Here is a 5642-nt window from a genome sequence, read left to right on the forward strand (position 1 = left end):
TACATCAAACTAAAGCGTGGCAAAATAAACAATCAACAAAATGAAAAGGCAGCCGTTCGGTATGGGAAAACATTTTCAAACCATATATCTGATAAGATGCCAGTATCTAAAATATATGAAGAATTCATACAGCTGACAGGCACTTAGGTGGCTCAGTCCATTAAGTGTCTTCAGCTCAGATCATGATCCCAGGGTCCAGGGACTGAGCCCTTGGCTCCCTGCCCAGCCATGAGCCTGCTACTCTCTCTGCACTTTCCCTCTGTTCATGCTCTCTCTCTCGAATGAATAAATAAAATCTTAAAAAAAAAAAAAGACACCCATACAACTGAATAACAAAGAAAAAAATCCCATTAAAAAAGTGGGCAGAGGATCTGGATAAACATTTTTCCAAAGATGACAGACAGATGGCCAATGGGTACATGAAAAGGAACTCATATCACTAATCATCAGGGAAATGCAAATCAAAACCACAATGACTTATCACTTCACACTGGTAAGAATGGTTATTATCAAAAAGACAAGAGGTCAGTGTTTGCAAGGATGCAAAGAAAAGGAAATCCTGTGCTCTGTTAGTGGGAATGTAAATTGGTGCAGCCACTATGGAAAACAACATGTAAGTTCCTCAAAAAAAAAAAAAAAAAAAAGGAAAGAAAAAAGAAGTAGGAGGGGGAGGGAGAAGAGGAGGGGGAGGAGGGGGAGGGGAAGGGGAGAAGGAGGGGGAGGAGGGGGGGACGGGAGGGCGAGGGGGAGGGGGAGGAAACTAGAGATCTAGAACTACCATATGATCTACCAGTCTCACTTCTATGTATATATCCAAAGGAAATGGGATCACTATCTTGAAGAGATATCTATACCCCCATTGTCATTGAAGCGTTATTCACAATAGCCAAGATATGGAAGTAAACTAAGTGTCCATCAATGGATGAATGATAAAGAAATTGTGGTATAATCGCTTCTCGGCCTTTTGGCTAAGATCAAGTGAAGAAATTGTGGTATAAATACATATTAGAGTGTTTTTCAGTCACCAGAAAAAAGGAAAGTCCTCATTTGCAGCAAAATGGCTGGAACTTGAGGACATTATGCTACATGAAATAAGTCAGGAAGAGAAAAACAAATACTGTATGATCTAATTTATATGTGGATTCTAAAACTCCAGATTCATAGAAATAGAGAATGGAATGTTGGTGGCTAGAGACTGAGGGGTAGAGAATTGGGGAGATATTGAACAAGGGGTACAAACTTTTGGTTATAAGATTATTGGTTCTAGGCATTTAAGGCACAAAAATGGTGACTATAGTTAATAATACTGTACTGACTACTTAAAAATTCCTATGAGAATAGAGTTTAATATTCTTACTGTATAACAAAATGGTAATTATGTTAAGTAAAGGATGTTAACTAACCTTATTGTAGTGTAGCAAACATTTCACAATATATACATGTATCAAATTATCACTTTGTACATCTTAAACTTTCACAATATGTCAAGTATATCTCAAAGTTGAAAATACAAAAGAAAAATAAATGATCAGGTGTTTGCTGATTTCTCTGTTCTTCTTTCTTTCTGCTATACAATCATGACTGGCAGCAAAGAGAAAAAAATAGGGCAAGCATCTGACACGTACTAAAAGCCCAACCCAAACTAAAATAATTGAAATCAGACTGAGTCCAATGCCTCCTCATCCAGATGTTGTTAGTTTGTTTGTTTGTTTTTCACTGTAGCACTTTATTTTCCTCACACAATCGTGAGTTCCTGGGGCCTAATGTTTTCACATGACTGTAGAAAACCAAAATTTGTTGTCCTCTCTTAAGGAATTGAGAATTGCAGACAAAAATGTTACATAAATTAAAAGGATAAATGAATTTATAGTTTTAAATGCAAACTGTTTTCCAACTCAAGTCAATTAATCACCCATGGTGTTCTGGCTGGAAAACATAAGTTAAGAAATGAAAGTGGGTCTTAAGTGTCAGACCTTCCCCACCCTGTCAGAATGGCAGGACAGAAATGACTACTCAATCAGAACTCTTCCCACCCTCTAGAGAAGTCCTAGAATAGGTACGTCTTATACATTTATAGTCTGTGCAGATGAAGAAACTCATGGTCTCACAGATTTTCAAACCAATGGATCTCTTTTCCATAAACATGGTCTCAACCTTAGCCACAGAGTGACCTAGCAGTATGTATTAAGAAGTTAAATCAAATATATGTACAGGGTATTAAACATATACCAAGGGAACAGTTAACTTGGATACAAGTTCAAGATCAACAACAAGTTCTACAATCCAGTGCTGATATCAAATACAAGCTTCAAAGTCAAATTTCTTTTCAAAGGCTTATTCCAGTTTCATGAGGCTAGCATGAGTTGTATACATTTGCCAGGGCAAATTTATACTTTGGAATTCACTCACAGAGCAAATGCTACACATCTGCTCACAGTCCATTTAGAAGCATTTGTGGTGAGGGTGGAGGGGTCCAGTCCATCATATTCCTGCTTGTTGATCCACATCTGCTGGAAGGTAAATAGTGAGGCCAGGATGCAGTCTCCAATCCACACGGAGTACTTGCATTCAGGAGGAGCAATACTCTTGACCCTCTGCTGGGTGTCAGAGCTATGATCTCCTGTATCCTTTTGGCAATGCCGGGGTACATGCTGATTCCACCAGAGAGCACCGTTAACATAGAAGACCTTCCAGATATCAACCCCACACTTCGTGGAGTTGAAGGTCTCATGGATACCACAGGATTCCATACCCAGGAAGGAATGCTGGAAGAGCACCTTAAGACAGCAGAAATGCTCATTGTCAGTGGTGGTCATCTTCCTATCTGATAGCTCATAGCTCTTCTCCAGGGAGGATGAGAATATTGCAGTGGCCTTTTCCTGCTTGAAATCCAGGGTGACATAACAGAACTTCCTCTTGATATCACTCATGATTTGCCATTCAGAAGTGGAGATGAAGCTATAGTCACACTCTGTGATGATCATCATGAGGTGATCCCTCAGGTTCAGGGCCAGCCAGGTCTAGATACGGGATGGCGTGGGGCAGGGCGTACCCTCCATCAATGGGCACAGTGTGGATGACCTCATCCCCAGAGTTTATGATGATACTAGTGGTACAGCCAGATCACACAGGGACAGCACAGCCTGGATGGCCACATACATCTGGGGTGTTGAAGATCTAAAACATGATCTAAGTCATCTTTTCACAGTTGGGCTTGGGGTTCTGGGGGCCTCCGTCATTGGGACTGGGTTCTCCTCAGGGGTCAGGGCAACTCATTGTAGAAGGTGTGGTGCTGTGTCTTCTTCATGTCATCCCAGTTGATAACAATCTCTTGTTCAATGGGGAACTTAAGAGTCAGGATGCCCCACTTGCTCTCGGCCTCATCACCCATGTAGGAGTCCTTCTGGCCCATATACACCTTACTGCTCTGGTTTCAGGGTTGCCTGACAATGGAAAGAAACATGGCTCAAGGGACAACATCTCCAGCAGAGCCTGCCTTGCGTGTGCCAGACCCATTGTCAATGATGAGCTCAGTGATCTCTTCTTCCGTTGCGGAGATGGAGGCTGTAGATGCAGAGAACCAGTGGTGGGAGAACGTGGAGTGTGGGTCAGCTGCAGCGAGTGAGAACTTCCAAGTTTCTTTTAATTGGAATCATGGACACTTAGTCTACTGTCACTCTTGCTAAGACTACCACTGAGAGAGAAAAAAAAAAAAACAAAAACAGGCTGACACCCTCCTTTAAATATTTCCATGTTCAGTGCATCTTCCTTTATTAAACGAGATTCTTCACTTTAATTCTTTTCCCAAAGTTGAGTTTATAAAATATTTGTCCTGTTAAGAGTGTCCTTTGTGTGCAAGAGATGCTGCTCCTTTAAAGGTCAAGAGTAAACAGGAGAATCCCCATAACAAACTCCATGATATGCTGATTGTGCAGTTGGTTCTCTGCGAGTTCTCCTGTTTCATTCTTGTCCTTCATCTTCGTGACTATAAGATGTCTTTACAGGTATCTCCCTCTTATAATTGATGTAAATTGCTTACTGCATTGACTTTCTACTGCCATCATAAAACATTACCACAAATTTAGCAACTTAACACAAATTTGTTATTTGATATTTCTGTAGGTCAGAAGTTCTACACAGAATTCAGGATGTCAACAAGGCTGTGTTCTGTCCTGACTGCTCTAGGGGATAATCCATTGCATTTTCCAGCTTCCAGAGGTCTGTACATCCTTTAGGTTGTGCTCTTCTTCCTTCAACTATAAAGCCAGCACCATTTCAATTCTTGGACCCTTCTTCATTGTCACATCTGTCTCTAACCTCAGCCAAGAGAGGCTCTTACTTTTAAGCACTCATGTGACTAGATTTGTTCAACTGGATAATCCGGGATAATTTCCTATCTCAAAGTATTTATTCTTAATCATGACTGCAGAGACCTTTTGACTCTTTGTCATGTAAGCTAACAATATACACATTCCAGGGATTGTGTTCGGACATTTTTAGGGGTTTATTTTTCTGCCTACCACATCCACCATGACATCTCCCAAATATGGGAATGTACTACATGAGATGCCAAGTAATATAAAAGCAGATGCAAAATTCCACACATACCCTTAAAAAGTTAGTAACATCCAACTCATGTATTTATTGATAATGTCACAAACTTCTATGTACCAGTATGACAAATTTCCTTCTCATCAGTATGCACTCAATATAACAATATTTGATTTAAAATAAAACATTAATATTTTATAAGAAAGGCCAAGATTGTTCAACTAGTTTTCTAAAAATGGATCATTTGGAAACAAACACGTTTATATCCTCATCTTAGAAATCATTAGAATGAATGAAGATGTAAATTATAATAAAATGATCAAAGGGAAGGCTGGCTGCATCTGGCTCTCTGCCTTAGAAGCGCTGGGATGCCCTTCTTTCCATTTTCAGGGATAATCAGTCCCTCAGGGACTGTCTTATGCTAACTAAAGAGTGGAGACTGAAGGAAAAAAACAGATTGCAATTTTATTAATTAAAGTGAGAAATAAAGTTGTCACAAGCCCTGAAATTCAGAACTTATGTCAGATCAAACAGCAGATCTTTATACTGGAGCTTTGCTATATGGAAGTCATCATCAGAGGCCCCTTTATTGCACTGACTTAAATAATTTTCCCAGTGGCATAATGTTCATGTACTATATAAGCAGCTCCTCTTAATTTTACTGTATGATATCCGCCTAGGATTCCCAACGCCAACATAGGTGAGTTTAAAATGAGAAAAAAAAAGTCTCAAAAATAATTAAAACCATTGGCTCCAAAGTGTTATATATTCCTTCAGTTCAAATTTCATTAAAAGAGAAATATTCAAATGGTCTCACCTATATGTAAGGAGGGGTGAGAAAAATCAGTCCTTGTCTGGGCACAGCATGTCAGAGCCAGCATGGGCAAGGAGAAACACAGAAAGACATGTATATTAATGAAATCCTAGTCTCTCTCTAATCATGCTTATAACTTAGAGTTTTTCTTCTTTTCTTTTTAATCACCTGCCTTGTTGTCAGTCATATTGTAGAGTTTAAGACCTCTTTGTTCTAACATATCCCACATACAAATCCCCTGGGGTTTGCACCTTTCAACGCACAGTATCTGAAAATA

The 5642-nt window shown here is 39.6% G+C and overlaps 2 pseudogenes; one reads left to right on the top strand and one right to left on the bottom strand.

Annotated features, from left to right (window-relative positions):
• The first annotated feature begins 948 nt into the window (after nt 1-948).
• Nucleotides 949-1081, top strand: LOC123392068 (annotated as a pseudogene).
• Nucleotides 1082-2405: 1324 nt separating this feature from the next.
• LOC101671874 lies at nt 2406-3652 on the bottom strand (annotated as a pseudogene).
• Between the last annotated feature and the right edge of the window lie 1990 nt (nt 3653-5642).

Source organism: Mustela putorius, unplaced genomic scaffold (genome assembly GCF_011764305.1).
Source record: "Mustela putorius furo isolate JIRA1106 unplaced genomic scaffold, ASM1176430v1.1 tig00000430_pilon_pilon_pilon, whole genome shotgun sequence".
Taxonomy (NCBI): Eukaryota; Metazoa; Chordata; class Mammalia; order Carnivora; family Mustelidae; genus Mustela; species Mustela putorius.